The following is a 25,976-nucleotide window of genomic DNA, read 5'->3' as shown; positions in this document are numbered from 1 at the left end:
TCTAGGTTAGTAGTGTTAATATTTTTAATGCTCTCCTTTTCAATTAATAAGTTTTCAATATTTTCCTTTAGTTTTTGATTGGAGGCTTTTAATTCTTTATTCTTTGCACCTAACATACTACAATCACCCATAAGTTCTTGAAAAGCCTCATATAATTCTTCTAAAGTAAAATTTATGGTTGGGTTTTGACATACCTCGTCGTCTTCGAACGCCATGAAGCATAGATTGGCGGTCTCTTCCTTCTCTTCCTCGGAGGATGATGTGTCACTATCATCCCATGTTGCCTTCAATGCCTTCTTCTTCTTCTTTCCAAAATACTTCTTTTGTTGAGGGCATTCGGAACGAATATGTCCCGGTCTCTTGCAATCATAGCATACGATTGGGTCTCTTTCTTTTTCCTTTTCTTTTTCCCAATCATTTCTCCCTCCAAATTTCTTTCTTGGGAAGGGTTTCTTTCTTCTCATGAATTTTTTAAACTTCCTTACTATCAAACCCAAGTCCTCATCTTGACTTTCTTCTTCACTCTCACTGCTCTCTTCTTCACATACACTTGAGGTAGCCTTGAGTGCGATTGTCTTTTTCTTTGGCAACTCTTCTTCATGCTGCTTCATCGTGAGCTCATGCGTCATCAATGAGCCCAAGAGTTGTTCTAGCCCCAAAGTGTTGAGGTCTTTGGCTTCTACAATCGCCGTGACCTTTGCTTCCCATGCTTTTGGCAGTGACCTGAGAATTTTACTCACAAGTTCGGGGTTAGTGTAAGATTTGCCCAAGCTTTTTAGGCCATTAATAATTTCGGTAAAACGTGTAATCATGCATGTGATGGTTTCATTAGGTTCCATCTTAAACAATTCATATTTGTGAACTAGAATGTTCACTTTGGACTCTTTGACTTGATTTGTACCCTCGTGGGTAACTTCAAGCCTATCCCATACTTCCTTAGCGGAACTACATGTAGAGACTCTATTGAACTCATTTACATCTAAAGAACAAAATAGTGAGTTCATGGCTCTAGAATTGAGTTGAGCCATCCTATCATCATTCTCATCCCAATCCTCCTCAGGTTTGGGAATTCGAATGCCATTAACCACATGTGATGGTTCTTGTGGTCTCTTGACTATAACCCTCCACAAGGCATAGTCTTGTGCTTGAATGAAGATTCTTATTCTAGTCTTTCAATAGGTATAATTTGTCCCATTGAAGAGTGGAGGTCTATTGGTTGCTTGCCCCTCGGCAGGGACATTGTTAAAGGGTGTTGCCATCTAGATCTTTGGCTAAGACGGTTAGGTCTTTCAAGAAATACACAGAGCACCAGCTCTGATACCACTAGTTGCCCAGAGATGGTCACCCAAGAGGGGGGTGAATTGGGTGTTTTAAAAACTTTTGACTAATTAAAAATAAAACACATGAATATATGCACTAAAGTAAAGAAGGAGGAATGAGAAAGGTCAATCGCAAACACAAGGTTTTATAGTGGTTCGGAGCTTCCACTGCTCCTACATCCACTCCCCAAATCACCTTTGGAAATTTTCACTATAATCCACGATTACAGTACGGTAGTTTTGCGAGTTTACTACCCAACTCGTTGTTTTACACCGGGCTCACAACAAACCCTAAAACCCCCAATTTCACTTAGGCTTGGGACGCCTTTTCCTTGTTCCAAGTCCCTTGACTGGAACAAGCACCACAACGAAAGAGTTTACAAAAGAAAGGAAAAGCTCTAAAAAGCAAATATTGCAATTATGAACAATAGAACCCGGAAGAATCCTTTTGCCGTTGGAAGCGTGGGAGATATTGATTCTTCCGATGTGGAGCGCGTAGGATTGAGTGTGAGCTTTGAATCCCAAGCGCACGAGAGTGATTGAGCTTGAAATCACTTGGGAAGCTTGAAAATACTTGATTTCTTCACTTGAATGCACTCACTCCCTTGAACTTTTCTTTCTTACTTCTCTCTTGAATGATCTAGCTTTGGGTTGGTGAAGAGTTGTTGAGAAGCACTTAAGAGGTCCCTTTTATAGCCCAAAAAGTAAATATAGCCGTTAGAGACAAAGAAAGAAGGATTTGAAATTCAAACCAAACCTGAAAAGCTGTCAGTTGCGTCCCAGTCACTCCGGGGACGTCTCCGCTTCAACGGGAGACGTCTCGGCTACAAGATTTTACTTTTTCCATTGTCTGGGGTCGACTCGGCACTTTCAGGGGACGCCTCGGCTTGTTTGCACTTTTTGAATGGGGACGACTCCGCTGATCTGGGGACGACTCCGCTTCTTTATCTCCGAAGAACATGTCCTCTGGTATTTCCTGAGAGAGTCGACTCCGCTCCTTCAGGGGACGTCTCGGGTTGTCTGCACTTTATGCATGGGGACGACTCCGCTGTCTCAGGGTCGACTCCGCTTCCTTATCACCCAAAAAACCATTCTCTGGAAAACCCTGAGAGAGCCGTCTCCGCTATCTTGGGGACGACTCGGAAAGTCTCCTTTTTACTTGCGGGGACGACTCGGCTTACTGTGGGGACGTCTCGCGCATATCTCTTGAAAACTGCCTTTCTGCCGCCACTGAGAGAGTCGACTCCGCTACTGAGAGAGTCGACTCCGCTAACGCGGGGACGACTCGGCAGGTGTCGGGGACGTCTCCAAGTGTGCCGGTTCTTCCTGTTTGTGCCAGAGACGTCTCTGAAACTATCCGGAGACGTCTCGGCTGTCCCTGATCTGTTTTCTTTAACTCAAAATATTCTTCAATAAATTCATAAAAATTATGGGAACTTGCCTAGACATTTCTTAACAATATTCTTAATAAGATACATGAATTTCTCAATTAAATTGTTAAGATATAATGGAATTTTACTCTAGTGTTTTGTATTCATCAAAATCTATTAGGGGGTCAACATCGGCTCACCAACCAACCTCAATCCCCTTGATTCAATCCCCGATTGAACCAAGTAAATACAAGTTGTAGAAAGAAAACAGAAAATGAGCTTCTCAAAAAGCAGATGAAAATAATATGAACAATAAATGAAGTTAAGAAGCCTCAAACGCTTTTAGATTGGAGATGAGGAATGGCTTCTTAATCTTCTGGTCTTCTCTTGAAAGAGTAGTCGACTTGAATGCAGGAGAAGGAGGCTTTAATTGCTGGAAAGATGTAGTTGGAAGCAGTAAATGCAGATCTTCCTCTTTTTCGTTGAAGAGCACGTTGCAGAGCTTGAATGCTTGATTAGTTGGAGTGGAATGGTTGTTCTCTGCCTTGCTACAGTCCTCTGTGGCTATTTAAGCCAACCCCCACGGAAACTAGCCGTTAGAGTGCTTTTTCTGCCCGTTCTGAACACTCTGCGCAGCCTGACAATATGACCGTTGGTGGGTTGGAGTCGACTCGCGCGATCAGGAGTCGACTCGGCTGTAGCGGGAGTCGACTCAAGCTTTTCCGGAGTCGACTCGGCAACTGTTCCAAATTTGAATTAAAGTTGCCTTCACGACTGGGAGTCGACTCGTCTTGACCTAGAGTCGACTCGTCAACTTCTGGAGCTGACTTGGCAATTTTGGAGTCGGCTCATCCACTGAAGTCCGTGGATCCAATTTTGAATTTTGTCCACTCGAGTCGACTCGACTGTCCTGGGAGTCGACTCGAATCTCAGAGCCCGAACTCCCGATCCTCTGTCTTTTGGCTCGTCCAGTCTTGGAGTCGACTCGAACTTCCTTGGAGTCGACTCGGCTCTCAGTTTCCGAAAGATGGTCTTCTGCCTTTTGACGTGAAGCTGTCTTGGAGTCGACTCGAGCTGTCTGGGAGTCGACTCGAATCTCAGAGGCAGTAACTTGGTTTTCTGTCTGTCTTGGGGTCGCGGTGTCTTGGAGTCGACTTGCGTATTGCGGGAGTCGACTCGAATCTCAGAGTCCATAAAATGCTCTCTGACTTTTTCTTTGTGTACCGCTGAGAGTCGACTCTTGCTTTCTCTGGAGTCGACTTGCCACCTATCGGAGTCGACTCGCGTTTCACTGGAGTCGACTCGAATCTCAGACCCGAAAACTGTTCTCTGACTTTTCTGCCTGTGACTGCTTGGAGTCGACTCTTACTTCCTTGGAGTCGACTCGGTGAACATCGGAGTCGACTCGCGCACTTCGGGAGTCGACTCACTGACAGGTTCTGAGTTGAAGCTTTCTGTCCTTCTGTCTGTTCTCAGTTGGAGTCGACTCGTACTTATCTGGAGTCGACTCGAGCTCGTGCCAGTGAACTTGATACGCTTGGAGTCGACTCGTGATACTCGGGAGTCGACTCGAGTCTCAGACATTGGTTCAAACAGACTCCTTAACTTATCCAAAAATTATGAACCAAGTCTTGGGACACTTAGACAGGATTTTCACTGAAACACTCAATTGAATTCATTAGTAATCAAAAGATATACTCAAATGCTTTGAGCTCATCAAAATCAAATGGGGTTTTAATCAATCACTCCACAACTTCGTTTTCTTAATTCCCAGAAAAAACTTAATCATCGACATGCCAAGTGGGTTCAGTTCCTCCAGGATTACACTTTTGTCCTCAAGCATATGTCAGGTGCTGCGAACAAAGCTGCTGATGCGTTAAGTCGTCGAGTAACTCTGTTGTCCGCCATGTCTGTTTCCATCACCGGTTTTGATAGACTTAAGCTCGATTACTTGTCTTGCCCAGATTTTGGCCAACTCTATAATGCCCTTGCTGATGGACAAGGACCTTTGATTGATGGTGTTTATCTACAAGACGGGTACTTGTTCAAAGCTTCCAAGCTCTGCATTCCGCGCACTTCCGTGCGCGATTTCTTGATATGGGAAGTACATGCCGGTGGTCTCGCTGGACATTTTGGCCGTGATAAGACCATAGAAGAAGTTGAACGTCAATTTTTTTGGCCAAGTTTGAAACGGGATGTTGCTAAAATTGTGGGACAGTGTCGCACGTGTCAACTAGCTAAGCACAAAAAACAAAATACTGGCCTATACACTCCGTTACCTGTCCCAGATCGCCCTTGGCTTGACCTTAGTATCGACTTCGTACTCGGCCTTCCTCGCACATTTCGGAAACATGACTCCATTTTTGTGGTTGTGGATCGTTTTTCTAAAATGGCCCACTTCCTTCCTTGTTCCAAAACTTCTGATGCCTCTCGAGTAGCCAAGATATTTTTTGATGAGATTGTTAAGTTATACGGTTTACCAAAAACCATTGTCTCCGATAGGGATGTCCGTTTCATGAGCTATTTTTGGAAAACCTTGTGGCATCTGGTTGGCACCAAACTTAAATTTTCTACGGCTTATCATCCTCAAACCGATGGCCAAACCGAAGTCGTCAACCGAAGTCTAGGTAACCTTCTGCGTAGTCTAGTCGGGGATCACAATCGTAACTGGGATTCTATTCTGCCTGTCGCCCAATTTGCATATAATTCGTCAGTCAATAGATCTATCGGGATGAGTCCATTCGAAGTGGTCCATGGTTATAAAGCTCGCAAACCTGTAGATCTCCTACCTATGTCCCCCCATATTCGCATTTCTGAGTCTGCATATGCATTTGCACAGCACATTCATAATCTGCATCAGGAAATTAGCAAGCGCATTCATATGAGTAATGCTCAATATAAGCTACAAGCTGATTCTCATAAGCGAGATAAATCATTTCAAACTGGGGATTATGTTATGATACGTATTCGGCCTGACCGGTTTCCATCTGGAACCGTCAAGAAACTGCAGGCTCGTAGTGCTGGGCCCTTCCGGGTATTGCAACGAGTGGGTACTAATGCTTACGTTCTTGATCTTCCCTCTGATTTTGGTATTAGCTCTACTTTTAATATTGAGGATTTGGTTGCTTACAAGGGCCCCCTTTCTATTCCTACTGATTCTTTCGCTCTGCCATCACTTGAGCTTGATGATACTCCTATTCTTGATTCCATCCCATCCCCGACCACTCTAGCTTTACCACCAGCACAAAAAGAACATATTGATGCCATTTTAGATGAGCAGACTGTTTCTACCAGTGATGGGGGTGTTCAGCGTTTTCTGGTTCGTTGGCAAGGACGCCCGGAGTCTGATACTACATGGATTACACGTGCGGAGTTACAGCGCATTGACCCAGATCTTTTGGAGTACTACCAGAGTCATTCGTCGGGGTCGACTTCTTCTTACCCGGGGGGAGTTGGTGCGGACACGAGTATTGGACTGATTATTTTGCAGGATCATGGTTGTCGCAGGAAGACGGTCCAGCCACTTCCGTTGTGGCTGGATTGATTGATGTCATTTTTATTATTTATTTTATGTGGGTGGGATTAGTTTGCATATTGTCTTTTGAGGGCTTCTTTCAAATTGTTTTCTTCATAGGGACTTATTTGTTATTTGGTGGCCCTACATATATAGGGCAAGCATTTGCTTAATTTTTTTAATGAATTAATGCATGAAAATTAGTCTTCTTCTTCCTCCTCCTCCTCTCTTCTTTCCCTTCTTCTTCCCCTCTTCCTCTTCTCTTTCTCTCTGCATTCCTATCCCTACATCCGTCCTGCATCAGTTTGAGAGCGGTGACTCTATTAGCTTATTGAATAGAAAGATAAGGGCAGCAGATTTTGTGCTGTACACAAAATAAAAGTTAGGTAGTGGAATGTATATTTCTGAAATGTTAGATGGAAATATTATAAGAGTATGTGGTTAGTTGTAGTCATCCTGAACACACTAGTGTATTGAAATCTATCATATGGACTTTTTGTGCCCATGGTCTTACAATTAGGAAACATGAGCATATGTTTATGCTCTCTTAATTAAGAAAGCTTTCTAAAACCCCATCTAATAGAGATAGCGATTGGACTCGGATCATCAGAGCCATGTGTGCAATGACTTGTTGCCTCATGAGCAAAATGCTCAATTCCGGCTTCAGCAAGTAATCAGATTTCTTTGTCCTTATTACGAGTTGGCAATAAGAACTATTGGTGACTTGATGCGCTGGGATATAAGGAGGCATAGCTTAATTTAAACTATTTTAGTTTAAAATTATTAATTTGAGTTGGACCAAAACTAGATGATGAAAATAGTTGGCTCATTAGATTTACTCAATACTCACTGCCTGTAACCTATGAGGAATTTGGGTGCCCTTGCCCTTGAACAATCTGGTAAAAATAGTTTTTTTTTTTTTTTGATACCTAGAAAATCTTCATAGTGCAAAAGCTTTGACAACTTCTATTAGAAGATTGCTAACTTGGTCATGATAGCTCCCCACTATGGATTTCTGTTCAAATTTTGTGACTTTTCAAACTAGGGACTATTGTTCTCATGGAGATAATGGTTATGCATATTTCGAGCATTCGCAATTCTATGATAACACGCCATTGCAGCTAAAAGCTTTGAGATTAGCGCAATTGAATGTACTGTCATATTCATTAGAAAATGAAGAACATCAAAGTATCTTTTGGCATGCTCAGCTTAACAAACTAATGAGTAATGCTAAATTTGTTCTGGAGCCGCATCAAAATTATAGATGTCATTCTAGCTAAAAATTTTGACATCAACGTAATTGAACATATCTATATTCATCGAAAAATGAAGAACGCTAAAGTATTTTTTTGGCATGCTTGATTTAACAACCTAATGCGTAATGCCAGATTTATTCTAGAGTCGCATCACGATTGTAGATGTCATTGGAGCTAAAAGCTTCGAGATTAGCGTAATCGAACATAATGTCATTATATTCATTGAAAAATGAAGAACACCAAAGGATCTTTTGGCATACTTAGCAAACTAATGAGCAGTGCTAGATTTGTTGTAGAGCCACATCACAATTATAGATATCATTGGAGCTAAAAGCTTCGAGATTAGCGTAATCGAACATAATGTCATCATATTCATTGAAAATGAAAAACACCAAAGTATCTTTTGACATACTTGGCTTAGCAAACTAATGAGCAATGCTAGATTTGTTGTAGAGCTACATCACAATTGTAAATGTCATTGGAGCTAAAAGCTTCGAGATTAGCGTAATCGAACATAATTTCATCATATTCATTGAAAAATGGAGAACACCAAAGGATCTTTTGGCATACTTGACTTAGCAAACTAATGAGCAACGCTAGATTTGTTGTAGAGCTACATCACAATTGTAGATGTCATTGGAGTTAAAAGCTTCGAGATTAGCGTAATCGAACATAATTTCATCATATTCATTGAAAAATGAAGAACACCAAAGGATCTTTTGGCATACTTGACTTAGCAAACTAATGAGCAATGCTAGATTTGTTGTAGAGCCACATCACAATTGTAGACATCATTGGAGCTAAAAGCTTCGAGATTAGCGTAATCGAACATAATGTCATCATATTCATTGAAAATGAAGAACACCAAAGTATCTTTTGGCATACTTGGCTTAGCTAACTAATGAGCAATGCTAGATTTGTTGTAGAGCCACATCAAAATTGCAGGAGGGTGACTCTTTCCTGTTGCTCAACAGTTACCTCCCTAGCTCGACAAAGTACAGGCCATCCAGTCTCATCAAAAAAAAAAAAAGATCCATCGCATGGCGAGGACCAGATGGAAAACGATGCTTCCATTCCGTCAATTGACATGCACCGAGTGAAGTTCTCCATTCCAACACGAAGAGATGGACTCCTGTCATTATTCTATAAGAATAAGGTGGAAAAAAGTCAAACTTTGCTCGGACAAGCCACGATTTTTAGCTGACCGAAGGTAGTAGGAATTCTGCTATCTTAATTTTAATGCGGACATAAACCACTATATCTGCTAGAGGAAGTAATAAGATCTAGATGAAGTGAGTACTTTTGTAATCCACTATAATAGTTGATAACTTCCTGCATATATAGAGCTCTACCTTAGCTATTGGACAGTGCCCACCAATCATTATCATTTTAGTCTTTTCTTTTCTTTTTTTTTTCCTGCGGATGAGATGATCGAGCCCATTACTGTATTATCTTGGATTTCGTGCTAATTTAGCAAATGTGATAATCTTCTTATTCAGTGATCATCTTTTGGTAACTTGAGACTGTTGATGCAATGCATCCCTGTTAGCAAAGAGGACATCGGGGTCAGATTTTACAAACTACATGTGGGAGAAGTCCTAGGGTTGGGGAGTTAGCTCGGGATGCTCCTAATATGGTGCAAATATTGACTTCGATACGCATCTTTTCATTAGATGTCCTTTTGTAAGAATCATTTGCTCGTCTTTGAAGACGCAACTCAAGTTCTCTAGGTTGCCATCCGATCTCGAAGATCTCAGACTTTATGACAATGGTGCCATAGAAAAATCAAAGCTCCTTCGAAAAGAGCTTGGCCTAGGGCCAGCATCGCTATTGCGATGCATAGATAGATTTGGTTAGAACGAAATGCTAGAATTCTTCTCGATAATAATAATAATAATAATAATATCTCCTTCTACGGTCCTTCATAAGTCAATCCTTGCTTTCCAACTTTGAGGAAACCTTTGTAATGGCAAAGAAAAAAAGAATCATGATCAGTTTACGAGTGTCATTGCTCCATTATTCTCACACTCATCTTGATACGCTGAAACATCTGCTCTTTTCCTGTTGTACAGTCTTTTATTCTTTTCTTCATAAAGTTGAGAGGAAGCAATTGGCTTCCCCTCTTTACCCTCAAAAAAAGAGGACTAGGAAAGAGGAATGCGTTGTTAATACAAAATTCTAGCAAGGAAAGTTAGGTACCTTAAAGTCATGAAATTTTCTTATTGCTCCATAACATGACTAGATGTAAGGTTTCAATTGAAACAGGAGTAACAAGAAAAGTAGACATCAGATATTGAAGTTTTTTGTTTTTTAATGCTAAATTTCCATGATGCAGCAGTGCTTTTTAAGATAGAAGCACCATGAAGTAGGGGCCCTTCCAAAAAGCAATACACCGAGCCAAAATTGATAGGCACCATTCATCCTTCTCCTTTTTTTCTTCGTCTCTTCACTATCGTTCGTCCGTGAATGAGTGGGTGAAAAGGATGGTTGACAAAATGGATCGACACTAGATCTGATGTGCTGTTTGTTCCACCACCCTGAGAATGACATTGTCCACAATATACCACGCCTACATATAGTTAATCAAAATGCGATAGCAAGATACTTAGCTCAAGCAAATTTGCATTGAAATATAATTTGCCCAACATTGAACAATTCTTTTCATTTTATTAGTAGAATTTTTCAACACATTAAAGATATGTTTGCATGATTGGACTGAAAATTCTATAAGATTCATGAGCTCGGTCGGTACAACCAGCAAAATTATAGATGAGGTCTTTTCTTTTTCTTTTTATAGAATTCGAGCTGGCCTACTCTAATGCTATTTCTGAATATTTATGAATATGGACCTAGCCCATTCTATAATCTTATAATTTTGCTGTTTGTACTGATCCAATCCACGAATCTCATATAATTTTAAATTCAATCATCCATGCCCTAACAAATTTTCTATTTCGTGGGTTACAAGCCTGAACTTATAGCTCTAGAGGCGATGTGGCATGATCTCATGTCTCATGGTTTTGGATAAGAAGTATGGTGATATTGTAAGAAAATATAAAATATATAAATAAATCTACCTCATCTTATCAACTTAAACTTTTAGGATAAGTAATGATTTTAACATAGTATCAGAGTAGAGGTGCTGAGTTCAAACTCTATCTCCGGACTCTTTAACCCCACTTTATCTTTTGGTTTTAGGTGGTACACCAAGGGATGTAAGGAAGGGAGGGAGGGAGAGAGAGAGAGAGAGATAGGGGGAAAAGAGACAGAGAAATGTAGGAAGGATGAGGGGGGGAAAATGGGTCTAGTTGCTTTAATACTTAGAGAGAGTAAAGAAAAGCAGGGTGCAAGGCCTTCACTTTTTTGAAGTTGAAACCAGTTAATCACAATTGCTCTACAGTTGAGCTAGAACCCGTGAGCCAGCCAACATAGTTGTCCAATTCATTTCACCAAGTTCAGAATCTTGGCAGGGGATATGGTGATGATGGAGATAAAAAGAGCCTATTTCTTTCTTTCTTTTTTGAAAAAAATGAAAAGCACTTCAAGTTTAAATAATTAATGGTGTATAAATATTAATATATAGTTGCTGTAATGGTTCCGGCCACTTCATTAATGGTTATAATAGGGTCATCGCTTCAATACCCAACCCTGACCTAGACTCAATGAACTTTGCAAAGCGTAAATTGTTTTAGCTCCTCAAACTTCGTCAACATACAATATTAGATACTTGCGATCGGCAATTTCAACATATCCATACTTTTTTCCAAATTTTCTTGTCCTCCATCTCAAACGAGAGATCCAGCCCTTTGATCCGGAAGAATTAAATCGTTGACTCCTGCCATGTTTGAGCGCCGAAAAGTTCTCATCTAAAAAGCCGAAACAACGTTTTTTTTATCTTTTTTATTTTTTTTTACAACAGCCTCTCATACAGCTCCATAAGTGTAACCAATAATATCAAGAGAGTACTCACCCACGAGCTGTATAGGATGCCGTTGTATAAAAAAAAAAAAGTATCAAGAAAAAGGAGTTGACGTAGAAGTGAAAGAACAGCTACATGACATGTCCAAAAAATCTCTTCCAAATACTGAGCAGCAAAAGAGACAATTCAATCCACGGCTCTATTCGTCTCTCGGTATACATGAACATTCTGAAATGAGCCACAGTCTCTCAACAATCTAAGGCTGTCAGTCTGTCACTGAGCAGCAGATGTCCATCCCCATATTGATTTTTGCACCGTATCCATTTGTTCAGCATAGAATTTTTTTTTTTTGGGTGGTGGTTCGGCTGCTCAAACTACCCTCACATGAGCACAGCCAGCTACATTACTAACAAGAATACTAGTAAAAGCAGAAGGAACTAAAGACTGCTGGGTCCATATAAACTCTCCTGAATGCTGAGCAGCGAAGGAGACGACCCAATCAGCAGTTTGGTTCGCCTCCCGAAGGACGTGCCTGACCTGAATAGCCCGGCATTCTCGTAGCATCCATCGCATGTCACACACAAGTAGGTGCTCCACCACCTCCTGTCTCTCCACCCGAAGACGATCAATCAAGACAGCAGAGTCCCCCTCCAGAATGATCCCATCCGCCTCCAGCACATATCTCGCATGCGATAGCTCCGTCCATGCAGCTCTAAGCTCCGTCCCGAATGTCGAGGCCTTAAAGAAACGACATCCCTCCATAGCAATCAGTCTAGCGTTGTGGTCTCTGATCAAAAAAGTCACTCCTGCCCAATCTCTACTAGCAGACATACTTCCATCGAAATTCATCTTAAGATGGCAAGGGAGTGGGAGTTCACAAGAGACAAGAATAAATCTAGACGCTATGGTAGCGAGGAGGGTTCAAGATGTCCGAAAAAAATCTTTTCAATGTAAATGTTTTCCTATCTTTTCAAAAGCATTTGTCTTCCATCGTCATCATCATTATTATCTGTTGCTGGAATTTGGACCCGGGGGCGGCCACTGGCTAAAAAAGGAGGAGCTCCGGTGCTTGTGGTACGTCGGCGAGCTACGTCCTCCGGGGGACCTGCAAAAAGCCGGTGGCCGGGGGTTCCGGCGCCGGCCCTCTAATGCTTAAGTTAGAGGGGGGCTTAATTTGGAGAAGAAGATGAGCTGTATATCGGAGTCTAAAAGTCAGAATCCAGAAGAAGAAATCCCTCTTTAAAGAGGAAGAAGTTTCTCTTTTATAGGATGGATACAGGGTTACTGTGATGTGACCGGATGAATTAAATGAGTTACCGTCATGATTGAATGTGGTTATCTGAATTAATGCATTGCTGTGGAGGACGGGACTAAAGCCAATGAGTTGTTGGGGATGACCGAACGTAGTTGAGTGAGTCGATGAGTTGCCATGGATACCCTGAGATTTTGAGTAAGCCGGAGATCCGTGGAGACCATGCGCATTAATTGTTGACAGCGTAGCAGGGTATGGCCCCTGATTGATGTGTCGTGGCATGGCCGGCAAGTAAAGCATGGTACGGTGAGACTGGTGCAGGGTGCAGCCGCAGCATGTAGACGACGAGCTCGGTTCTTTGAGCTCGACCTTCTGGGCTCGGCATGCATGAGCTCGGCCTGCATGAGCTCGGTCTACATGAGCTCGATCTTCTGAGCTCGGCCTGCATGAGCTCGGCGTGCGTGAGCACGGCCTGCATGAGCTCGGTCTTCTGAGCTTGGTCTTCATGAGCTCAGCCTGCATGAGCTCGGTCTTCGTGAGCTCGGTCTTCGTGAGCTCGGTCTTCTGAGCTCGATCTGCATGAGCTCGGTCTTCATGAGCTCGGTCTTCTAAGCTCGGCCTTCTGAGTTCGGTCTGCATGAGCTCGGCCTGCATGAGATCAGGCTTGCTATCGAATTTGCGTGCTTTAATTGTACTTGTGGGGTGTCCATTTTTCCCCCCAACACTACTCCCCGACTTCCGAGTTCGAGCTACTTTTTGGCTCGGGCGAAGAAAGTAGTCCAGTCGTCGATCGTCCTGTAATATAGCCAAATGTCTATGAAAATGTATGTGCTAAATAGGGTGTACCTCTCGTATAGTCGGAACTAACGGCCTTAAGCCGAGCTAAGCGACTTTGCTCTGAGATCGACTTCAACAGCCTTCTTTGGCTTGTGGTCGACTTAGCAGGATGCCCCCACTCAGATCGGGGCGTGTTGTCGTAGGAGGCGTCGAATGGCATTGAAAGGTGTCGAATGGCGTTGAAATTGCGTCGGATGTCGTTGAAGTGGCGTCGAATGGCGTCGAAGCGGCGTTGAATGGCGTCGGATGTCGTCCAATGGCGTCGAATATCGTCGAATGTCATCGAATGGCGTCGAATGTCATCGAAGGGTGTCGAATGTCGTCGAATGGCGTCGAAGGGCGTCGAATGGCGTCGAATGTCGTCGAATGCCGTCGAAGGTCGTCGAATGGAGTCGAAGGTCGTCGAAGGGCGTCGAATGTTGTCCCGAGCTTGATCGGAGAATCATTGGAGACACATACCGAGACGGACTTCGTCCGTTGGCGATCGTGCGCCCTTATTCGGATCGGAGCGACGTTGGAGATAGAGATACCCATAGGTCATTTTTTGGATTCTCCAACCTGAAAATAGGTAAAATATTGAAATTATTTGAAGCCAAAGTGGCGTCCGGTACATTTTGGAGATATTTTGATGGCTCTTGAGCTTCGAAGTCCCTCAAGACTTAGCTCAACACCGGCCTTCTGAGGTTGGCCTTTGGAGCTCGTCTTGCATGAGCTCGGCCTGCATGAGCTTGGCCTGCTGAGCTCGGCCTTCTGAGCTCGACCTGCATGAGCTCGGTCTGCATGAGCTCGGCCTGCATGAGCTCGATCTGCATGAGCTCGGCCTTCTGAGCTCGGTCTTCTAGACCATGAGAGGATTTAACTTCATAGTACTTTCTTAAGGTAGAATCTCCTATGAATCTAGCCAGAGAAGCGCTCACCTTTTGGAAGGCATTACAAAATAAGACGTCAGCCGAGCTTTCATTATGTACTAAAATCCTTTTTAAAGCCTTGCAATGATGAAGGAAATAGCTACAGCGTCGTCATAAAGAGGGCTCAACACCCTTTTGGTCTTCATCGGAAAAGGAGATGACTTTCGCAGTGCACGGATGCTTTGAGGAAGCTCCTTCTTCTGAGCTCGATGCTTCAGGCGCCTCTACTCGCCTGCCCTCTGATGATATTGTTGATGCCCGTGCGAGGTTAGTTGTCGTCCCGCTCCTCACGCAACACTGGGTTTTGTTCCTCAAGCTCTCTCCTGTATGCATGATCACGGACAAAACAACTCAACCGACCTCGGCGGACAAGTGCCTCGATCTCATCACGGAGCTCGTAGCAATCCTCCGTATCATGGCCGCGATCTCGGTGAAAGTGGCAGTACTTTTTCGAGTGCTTCCGCGACTCCATCGGTCGCATCCTCAATGGAGGTCGGAGGTAGCCCTGACCCTCAATCTTTATGAGGATCTCTGCTCGGGTGGATGTGAGGGGAGTGTATGTTTGAAACTTTTGGAGGGGAGACCTCGAGTGAGCTAGGCTCTTAGGCCAAGGAGGCTCTTTCTCATGCCAGGGGGATCTGCTGCTTGGTTGGGAGCGCTTCTCGTGGCGCGTCTTCTGTATCTTGGCAGGTCGTTCGGCTGCCTCCCATCGAGAGGCCATGGCTTCCTCAGCCTTGGTGTACTTGCGAGCTCAGGCCAACTTTCAACAAAGTCGGCGGAGAAGCTCTTCTCGATGGAGAAGAGAAATTTGTAGGATCGAGCTCCAACCTTCAATGCCGACATGACGATTGACTAGTCGAGATCGCGAACCTCCTATGTGGCCGAGGTAAAGCGACTGATGTAGTCTTTTAAGGATTCTCCCTCCTTTTGCTTGATGGCAAAGAGGGAATCTGAGGTCCGGCGCTGACGCCGGCTAGCGGCAAAATGGGTGGCGAGCTGCCTGCCCAGCTGTTCAAAGGAGAGAATCGAGTTGGGCTTTAGTCCGGAGAACCAAAGACGAGCTGCCTTGCGAAGAGTCGCTGGGAAGGCTTTGCAGAGTAGAGCGTCTGTGGCTCCTTGGAGTGTCATAAGGGCCTTGTAGCTCTCCAAATGATCCAGAGGATCGGATGAGCCATCATATGGCTTAATATGTGGCATCTTGAACCTCTGGAGGATTGACTCATCCATGATCCATTGAGGGAATGGAGACTCTGTTGTAAAGTCAAGGTCGGCGTCTCGCTTCGGGCATCGGTCTTGAAGCATCTGTATCTGCCGCTCCAAATCCTCGACTTTTCTGCCAAGCTCGGGTGGGGCTCCTGTTGCAGCTTGACATGGGGCAGACCCCGCCTCAGATGGGTGATCCCGTACTCGAGGCATCAGGCTTCGGTGCGAGCTCTCAGAATAATGGATGCACGACAAGCCCTCCCGGCTTAGGGGTCGAGCTCGGTGGGAGCTTCGGTGGTGGCAACGCTCTATAGAGAAATGACGTCGCGAGCGGCGTCATGAGGACTCATGCTCGTGAGGAGGCAATAGAGGTTGGTTTTCTACTTGCTGTAGGACTTGAACGGCCGCAGTGAGTGCTTGGACTTGTTGAACAAGCAGGTTAAACTGTTCTGATTAAACTTGGAGGACTAGATCCGCCGGAGGCCTTGGTGATGGGTTCTGACTTGAGTGTCCAGGACTTGGTACACGATGTCGGGAGGCGTTAGAGGCTCCCTTACTCCTTAGCTTCATTGCTACGACTCGGGCCCTTCCTCTAGCGCCAACTGTTGCTGGAATTTGGATCCGGGGGCGGCCACTGGCTAAAAAGGGGGAGCTCCGGTGCTTGTGGTACGTCGGTGGGCTGCGTCCTCCGGGGGACCTGCAAAAAGCTGGTGGCTGGGGGTTCCAGCGCCGGCCCTCCAATGCTTAAGTCAGAGGGGGGCTTAATTTGGAGAAGGAGATGAGCTGTATATCGGAGTCTAAAAGTCAGAATTCAGAAAAAGAAATTCCTCTTTAAAGAGGAAGAAGTTTTCCTTTTATAAGAGGGATACAGGGTTACCTGTGATGTGACCGGACGAATTAAATGAGTTACCATCATGATTGAGTGTGGTCATCTGAATTAATGCGTCGCCGTGGAGGACGGGACTAAAGCCAATGAGTTGTTGTGGGTGACCGGACGTAGTTGAGTGAGTCGATGAGTTGCCGTGGATGGCCTGAGATTTTGAGTAAGCCGGAGATCCGTGGAGACCATACACATTAATTGTTGACAATCGTAGCAGGGTATGGCCCCTGGTTGATGTGTTGTGGCGTGGCGGCAAGCAAAGCATGATGCAGTGAGACTGTTGCAGGGCGTGGCCGTAGTATGTGGACGACGAGCTCGGTCTTCGGAGCTCGGCCTTCTAAGCTCGGCAAGCATGAGCTCGGTCTTCTGGGCTCGGCCTGCATGAGCTTAGCTTGCGTGAGCTCGGCCTGTATGAGCTCGGTCATCTGAGCTCGGCCTGCATGAGTTCGGCCTGTATGAGCTCGATCTGCATGAGCTCGGCCTTCTGAGCTCGGTCTTCGTGAGCTCGGCCTGCATGAGCTCGATCTGCATAAGCCCAGCCTTTTGAGCTCGATCTTCGTGAGCTCGGCCTGCATGAGCTCGGCCTTCTGAGCTCGATCTTCGTGAGCTCGGCCTGTATGAGATCAGGCTTGCTGTCGGATTTGGATATTTTAATTGTACTTGTGGGGTGATTCATTTTTTCCCCAACATTATCATTATTATAATATATATATATATATATATATATATATATATATATATATATATATATATATATATCGTGGAGCAATAAAAAAATTTGATTTACGTACAATTATGAATGATTTAATCCCTTATATGGAAGATTCCATAAAAAGTCTTTGGATAAATAAGATCCATGAGCTACTTTCTAATAATTTACGAGAATTTGAACATCAAAAGAATTCGCTTGATGATGGTAAATCATTTTTTAATTATATTGGTAATTCCTTAACTTCATTTTCTTTTGAATTCATACCCAATTTTTCTTTGAAAAACTGTTATTTATTGGCAGAACAAAGAAAAATTGATTCAGAAATATATATATATATATATATATATATATATATATATATATATTACTTAGCCTTGGTTTCCGGTTTAAGGGATGGACAGACGGTGTCGGAAGTATCCAAGAGTGCGGGGCCGACTTTCTTTTGTTTGTTTTTGCTTTACGAAACAACACCACCCACCGAACGAGGGCTGCTCTTGGCCAGCTCTTCCTCCTCCTTTCCCTCCCGTTGCTCGGCTCGAGGACGCCTGCCTCTCTAACTCCTCCCGCGTTCGCCGTTCGATCGCCGCCACGAACACCACGGTCTTTTTCTCTCTTTTTTTTTTGTCTTTTTATTTCTTTTGGGATCCCCCTCCCTCATTGTGTTATATACATTAATGTTGTTGGTACGTAACATGATATGATGATAAAAGGAAGCCGCTTTCCACTTTGGGCCCAGCAGCCAGTAACCCTTCCGACTTTTCCCTCCGTACCCTTCTCACGTCCCCACCCTCTTATCCCCTCCTTTCCCTCGCCATTGCCTGTATTTCTCTCCTACTTTATTCCTCCTCAATCTTAATCAAGAGTTTATAAATATAACTTTGTTATAAGTCTTATAATTCTATTTTATTATAACAAATCTTTATTAAAACTGTTATAACTCAAGATCCAATTCATCTCGGCTCATGACAATCTTGGGATATTAGGCCTGTGAGAGACCCTTTTCTTTTTTCTTTTTTTTTTTTTTTTGATACAACGGCGATAGATATGAGTACAACCAATACAAATAGAGGTGAGAGGCTATTTGATCGTGTAAACACGGCACCCCAATTTGTATTGTTAGCTCTAAATAGGAAAAACATATTTATAAACTCAATAGATTTAAAAAAATATTTATAAGAATATGTGTGACCATGGTAAACTCAAATCCTAAAATATTTTAATAAGATAATAAATAACAAAAAAAATATAAAAATAAAATTTTTGACATTCTAATGACCCATGCTAAATATTGGAACACCTAGTCCTTAACTGATGATGCCAGGTCTATCCAAACTTAAATAATTTAGAATTATTTAATATAGATCTAATGAATGTCATAATAATCATCATAGTGATATTGCATCACAAGATAACAAATAATATGCAAAAATAATATCATGGTTATCCAAAGAAGTTTTGACTCAGCAAAAATTATTTTGAAGTGGTTTGATCTTTAAAAAAAAAATAGTTTGAAATTTAAATTTTATAAAAAATATTATTTTATCTTGGCCAACACTGCGAACAACAAATAACAGCAAATTATAAGACGATAATGGTCAAACAATGGGCACTTAATTAAATAATAGCTATTTTTTAAACCATAACTTTTTAAGTTGCTATACAAGTATGATATGGTAGCCCTTATAGGGCTAAAGTATGATCATATATTAGCATATTCGTATTCACATTTATTTTGTTTGACGAATATAGATATGAATATAGATGTTAGTCGAATGCAAAAAATTTATATTTATATTTATTTTAAATGGATACTGATTGGGGGGGGGAATGAATCGTCTAGTCCACAGCTAAAAGGCCGCCTAGTTTGGTCAAGCGCAATCTGAGATCCCTCTTCGATAGACATGAACCAGGCGAGTCCGAATCCCTTTCTGTTTTGGCCCAATAAACGCAAACACCGTCCAGTTGAATCCTCGGTCCGGCCCAAAATCAGCTCGGCCTCGGACTTCGGTAAAAGCTATATCAGTCTCGGATATTCGCCGACTCTCCCGACCAAGTTCGGGGTGCCTCCAATACTCGCCGACCCATCCTGACCAAGCTCGGGGCGCCTACTTCAGTAATATGCCTCGACCCTCGAGCTCGGGACGCTCCACCGAGCACACCTCGGAACCCGAGGAGCCGGAGCCGAGCTACCCTCAGTACCCATCTAGCCGACCTCGCCAAACGCATGACGCGACATCTCAACGGGCTCGGTCTCGCCAACAACCGCACCCATGTGCGCGCCTATGCCCTCCTACATGACCGTACATTACAACACCACCGTGCCACACTTTGATAGCTGGCCCTCGACAGTCAAAGAACGACACCATGACTACTCCGGCCATACCCTGTTGTGACTGTCAACACCTTACCGTTCTCGAGAACGGACAACACCACACGCCACCAACCAACCTTAGCTGCGTGCCATTCAGTTCGGAGCCACGCCCCCTCATGATGAAGGCGGACAGTGCCTCTGCCACCTGGGCCTCTCCACCGGGACTATAAATAGCCCGGTCAGGTAACTTTTAAATAACTTTTTGGCTAGACTAAATTTATCTCACTCTAACTTGATCATTGGAGGGCTCTCACCGGAAACACCGGTGAGGCTTTGTGTAGGTCTGCTGCCGTCGCGCAGGAGGTGGCCTCCGTCTTCTTCTTCCAACCACCAGCGGCTCCCTCAACTCCTCTGTCGTGGTCACCCTCGGGCCAAATTTGAACCACAATAGATACGGATATAAATCGAATACCGAAAGTATGGATACGAATATGGATATAAATCGAATAATTAAACTTTATGACCATAGAATCAAAAATATAATTAAGTGAATGATAAATCAAGTTAATAGCATGTTAATATAGTCATCTATTTTTCTTAAATGCTCATGAGAGCCATATAAAATTAAATAGAGTTATAAATGGAATCAGATATCGGATAGTTGTCCATCCATATTTATATTTAATTTTTTTGACAATATAGATATAGACACGAATATTTTTTAGATGCTCAAATTTTTTATTTATATTTGAATATAAAAATAAATTTAAATGGGTATTGTCCCATCCAACTTTTATCTTAAGTGCCTTAGGATGGTATGTACTTTGGGTACCATTGGGAATTTTTGCCATATTCTAGCTTATCTAGCAAGTATGAAGCAACGCTTATCTGTCTGTAAAAGAAAGTTTAACTGCTACACATGCTTGCCGTTTGAAGCACACAAAGGCAATGATGCATTAATGCCACAACACCATTCGAACCTCGTTGGCATGCAACCTCGTATTGTTCTTCCTATCAGTTCGTTTAGTTGGAGTATATAATTCTAAAAACTATTTATTTAAAATTAATTATGGCAAAAAATAAATTTTAGCATATTTATTTGGTCGAAAAATTACTTCTAAATATAGCACCAAAATAAATTATTATATTTAATTGAAAATAATCTTATATGAAAATATTACTAATTTTTTAATAATGCTCTTGAATAAATAATTTCAATTATTTTCTTTTTTCAATTCATTTGTTGGCTATTTGTAGCTCACTTACCTAAAGAGCGTCAATATAAAGCAATTCGAATATTAAAATATATTACAAGAGTTAATAAATATTTCTAAATTAATTATAAATATATTACAAAATATATTTTAGTAAATTTTTGGCATATTAATAAATATATTAATCAAAAAATTTATAAATATATTTATTAATAAATAAAATGAATTAATTATTAATAAATCTCATGTCAGATTTATTAATAATTCATAAATACTTATATTTATTTATTAACAATTCATATTTATGGATAACTATAAATATATTAGTTATGTTATTAATATAATAATCAACAGCTTCTCGGAGCTGCTATTGCGAAATACCGCTTACCCTTAATACTATAAGCAACAGGGGGGCTGGGCTGCTCGCCTTCATAGCAATTATTTATTAATTAAATATGCCATAAACATATTAGTTACAATAAATAATATAATATTTAATATTTTTTTATTAAAGTACTATATTTACTAATATATTAATGATTAATCTATTTATTATTAAACTATAATTAATATGCTAATTACATATAGAAATAATTAATATAAATATATAATTAGAATATATGAATTATATACTATAAATATGTATATTATTAATATAAATAATATATTCAATCATATAAATATTTATTATAACTGATGTATATTAATATAATGTGAATATAATAAAAATTAATTTACTATAAATAATATGCATATTAATATATTTAATATATTATTTAATATAATACTAATTTAATATAAATAGGGGTATTTCAATCAAGAAAATTTTATATTACCTACACCCGGTAATGTGGCGTGGAAAAAATACCACTTTTTTGGTGATATTTATTTTATCTTTCTCTTTCAATAAAATAGGTGTGGGATCTACCATTTATTTTATCATATCTTTTATTCTATTTTCATACCAAATATGACAATCTAACATGGAATTTATTTTCTCATACTAGATTACCCCCAATCAAACGAATCTCAAGGGTAGTCAACTAGCTCCCTTTCTAGGTATAACTAATTATTTGGACAGATACAATTGCATGTCTTATAATTTAACATCGAGAAGGTAGTCCACTTGATGCAGTTAAATGTGCTTGATGTTACAATCCTCCAGCCTGAGACCTAGTTTGGAAATGGTATAATCAAAAGTGGGATAAGTCATTGTTATCCTCCATATGTGTATGTAATTCTATGATAAGGTAAAATATGGTGGATAATTCTGTTTTTATCGTATTGAATAGATTTGGATGAAAAAACAAAATTACTCTTGATTTTGTAGCTACTTTTTTTAATTCCGATTAACTAACTGTTGGTGATCAGCAATTCTACGAGTTAAAATTTCTTGTTTGCCTATTATCTACCTCTTATAACTCTGTTATCCCACCTCTTATTTACTTGGCACACTTGGCGTCGGAGATTTGCAATACCAAATTGATTGCAATTGAATATATAAGTCGCTCAATATGGACAACCAAATTTTTGTTATCTCACCCCATTCTTTGTCGGGCTTCACTATACCTAAATTTCCTTGAAAAAAAATAAGTACATATTTTTTTATTTATTAAACTTCCAATGATACGCCCAACTATGTTAGGTTATCCAAATTCTGATAAAAATCTAAAATATGCGACTAAGCTAGAATGATCCATGGCTCTAATACCAACTATAAATTATGTTATATGAATGAAGAAAATTTGACCTACATCCATCGAGGATCACTAATATCTCAGCAATGCTGATGACTGATGAGCGACTAGTGCTGAGATGCATGTAGATATTGATTAACTTGGTCAATATATCAAAAGCTGCCAATATAATCAAATCTACATTAACTATCATATTATGTATCACAGCAATAGCTATAGTTGGGAGGGGCAATGGACAAGAGAAAAAGTAAGAATGTGAGAGGAAGTATTAATGGTTGTGATTCTCTTTCTAATAATTTTATTTCATGTTTATTTGATGCATTTTCTAAGATTAAACTAAACCAGTAAAGCTATATATATATATTTCTAAAATGAGGGTGTGCGTGTGTTAGAAGGCCTCTTGGATGATGAAGAACCATAGTAATATAAGAAACATTGCATAAAGTAAATTATTATTCTATAATTGACATGATAAATAAAAAACAAAAATATTTTGATGACATGAAGGTTGGAAATTTTAACAACCAATATTTATGATTCTTTTGGAACAACTGTAAGAGTGAGATGATAATTAAATGAAAGCTATTATTCAAAGTATCCATTACACACGGCTGTGATTGGTGTAAGTGGGTCCAGCCCACTTGAGGAGGCCCAATAGCCCATTAGGGCTTAATCCTTGTTTTTTTTGTAGGACCGCTTGGGAGACCGCGTGATGAAATAAAGGGACGTGTGAACCTGAGGCTGGCGGCACATCAAACATAAAAACTGAAGGGCTTGCGGCTGAGAAACACGGAAAAGAAAACAGAGAAAGGAAGGAGCATACGGCAGAGAAAAAGAAAAAAAAAGGAGAAGGGCGCGAGAGAAAAATCCAAAGATTTGCGCACGCCCTACGGAAAAAGAAACAGGTTCTTTTTCTTGTTCTTTTTTTTTTTTCTGGATGTGATTTTCACATGGAGATTTAACAAATTGGGTTTCAATCTAAGAGTTGTATTGGATGCTATAGGGAGTTTATAGTATTCATTGCTAGGGATCTCATTACATTCTTGAGTTCATCATACTGTGGTGGTTTGGATGAGATCATTGTTACTCTTAGGGAGGTGATATTGGAGTTTTCCCAATTTGTTGTGAACTCAAGTTTTGGGCATAAACTTGAGGATTGTAAACTCTATATTTATTATAGTGGATTGATTGGATTTGCCCCGTGGTTTTTTCCCTCTACACTGGAGGGTTTTTCCACGTAAATTTGGTGTGTTTTTCTTTCTGCTTTTCAGGTGTTTGATATATTGCCTGTGTGAATATTGCTTCTAGTTGGCTTTGGTTTTGCCTTAGTTTATTCTGCAATATCCCTGTTTTGGCCCCAACAAGTGGTATCAGAGCTGAGGTTGTGTGGGTGTGGAGATATTGTGGAAGTAGATGGAGAATTCTTCTGGTACTATGATGAAACTTAGTGTTTCTAATTATTCTATTTGGAAGCCTATGATGGAGGATATCCTTTACTGTAAGGATTTACATGAGCCCATTGAAGGTGCTAATGCTAAGCCAAAGGACATTAGTGATAGTGACTGGAAGAAGATGCACAGGAAAGCTATTGGGTATATCAGACAGTGGATTGATCTCAGTGTGTTCCATCATGTATCTCAAGAGACAGATGCCTACAGTCTTTGGATGAAGTTAGAGGGTCTCTATGAGAGGAAGACAGCCCAAAACAAAGCCTTTGCAATTAGGAGGCTTGTGAATTTGAAGTTGAAAGAGGGAAGATCTGTTGCTGAGCATTTGAGTGAGTTCCAAGACTTGGTGAATCAATTGACCACAATGAAGATAGTGCTAGATGATGAGTTGCAGGCATTATTACTGTTGAGTTCCTTGCCTGATAGTTGGGAGACTTTGGTAGTGTCACTTAGCAACTCTGCTCCTGATGGGGTGCTACAACTTACTCTGGTGAAAGATAGCTTGTTTAATGAAGAAACAAGAAGAAGAGACATGGGTAAGGACAGTGCACAGGCTCTCGTTACAGAAAACAGAGGAAGAGGTAAGAGCAGAGATTTTAAGGGGCGCGGTACTTCTAGAAGTCAGTCTAGTACAAGAAGAAAAATCAAGTGCTACTACTGTAATAAAGAGGGTCATATGAAGAAACACTGCAAGGCTTGGAAAAAAAAATTGAAAGAGGAAAAGAATCAGAACAAGGCCAATAATGAAGACACCACTGCTTGTGTTTCAGATGAAGCAGTGGCAGTTCTCTGTGTGGGAGAGGACCAGTGTTGTCATGTTGCAGATCCCGATGCGGAGTGGGTAATTGACTCAGCATGTTCCTGTCATATCACTCCAAGGAGAGAGCTCTTCACTACTTATAGAGCAGGTAAATTTGGCAGGGTGAAGATGGGAAATGACAGTTATGCTGATATTATGGGAATTGGTGATATCTGTTTTGTTACCAATGTTGGATGCTCCTTTACACTCAAGGATGTGCGACATGTTCCAGATATGCGTCTGAATCTGATCTCTACTAATGCTCTTGATATAGCTGGGTATGATAATTATTTTGGCAATAGGAGATGGAAACTATCGAGGGGGTCAATGATATTTGCTAGAGGAAAGCTTTGCTGTACACTTTATAAAACACAAGTCAAGTTGTGCGGTGGTACAGTGAATATGACTGAAGACGATGCTTTACCAGATCTGTGGCACAGACGGCTGGCTCACATGAGTGAGAAGGGATTGCAGATTTTGGGAAGGAAGTCCCTCATTCCTTTCCATACAGGTATGTCATTGAATCCCTGTGATTATTGTTTACTTGGCAAGCATCATAGAATTTCTTTTCAAAAAGCCTCTAGTAGAAAACCAAATATATTGGATTTGGTATATTCTGATGTATGTGGTCCTATTGAAGTAGAATCCTTAGGTGGTCGTAAATATTTTATTACCTTTATTGATGATGCTTCACGAAAAGTGTGGGTTTATGTTTTAAGAACAAAAGACCAGGTATTTCAGTGCTTCAAGCAGTTTCATGCCTTGGTGGAGAGAGAAATAGAGAAGCAATTGAAGTGTCTTCGTACAGATAATGGAGGTGAATACACATCTAATGAGTTTGAGAATTACTGTTCAGAGCATGGTATTAGACATGAGAAGACAGTTCCTGGTACCCCACAGCATAATGATGTTGCAGAGAGGATGAATCGCACCATTATAGAAAAGGTCAGATGTATGTTGAGGATGGCTAAACTGCCTAAGTCATTCTGGGGTGAAGCTGTACTTACTGCGTGCTATTTAATCAACCGGTCTCCATCTGTTCCTTTAGGTTTTGATATTCCTGAAAAAATGTGGACAGGGAAGGATGTTTCCTACTCTCATTTGAAGGTATTTGGGTGCAAGGCATTTGCACATGTGCCTAAGGAACAACGAGCAAAGCTTGATGATAAGGCTATTCCTTACATATTTGTTGGTTATGGAGATGCAGAATTTGGCTACAGGCTATGGGATCTAGAGAAGAAGAAGATCATCAGAAGCAGAGATGTGGTTTATCATGAAGACCAAACTTTGGCAGATTTTGAAAAAGTAGAGAAGCCCAGTCAAATAGTTGAAGGTGT

The sequence above is a fragment of the Phoenix dactylifera genome, chromosome 17 (assembly GCF_051530095.1).
Source record: "Phoenix dactylifera cultivar Ajwa chromosome 17, Ajwa_hap1_PhDact_Kaust_v1.1, whole genome shotgun sequence".
In the NCBI taxonomy this organism is placed as follows: Eukaryota; Viridiplantae; Streptophyta; class Magnoliopsida; order Arecales; family Arecaceae; genus Phoenix; species Phoenix dactylifera.
This window is presented reverse-complemented; position numbering follows the sequence as displayed.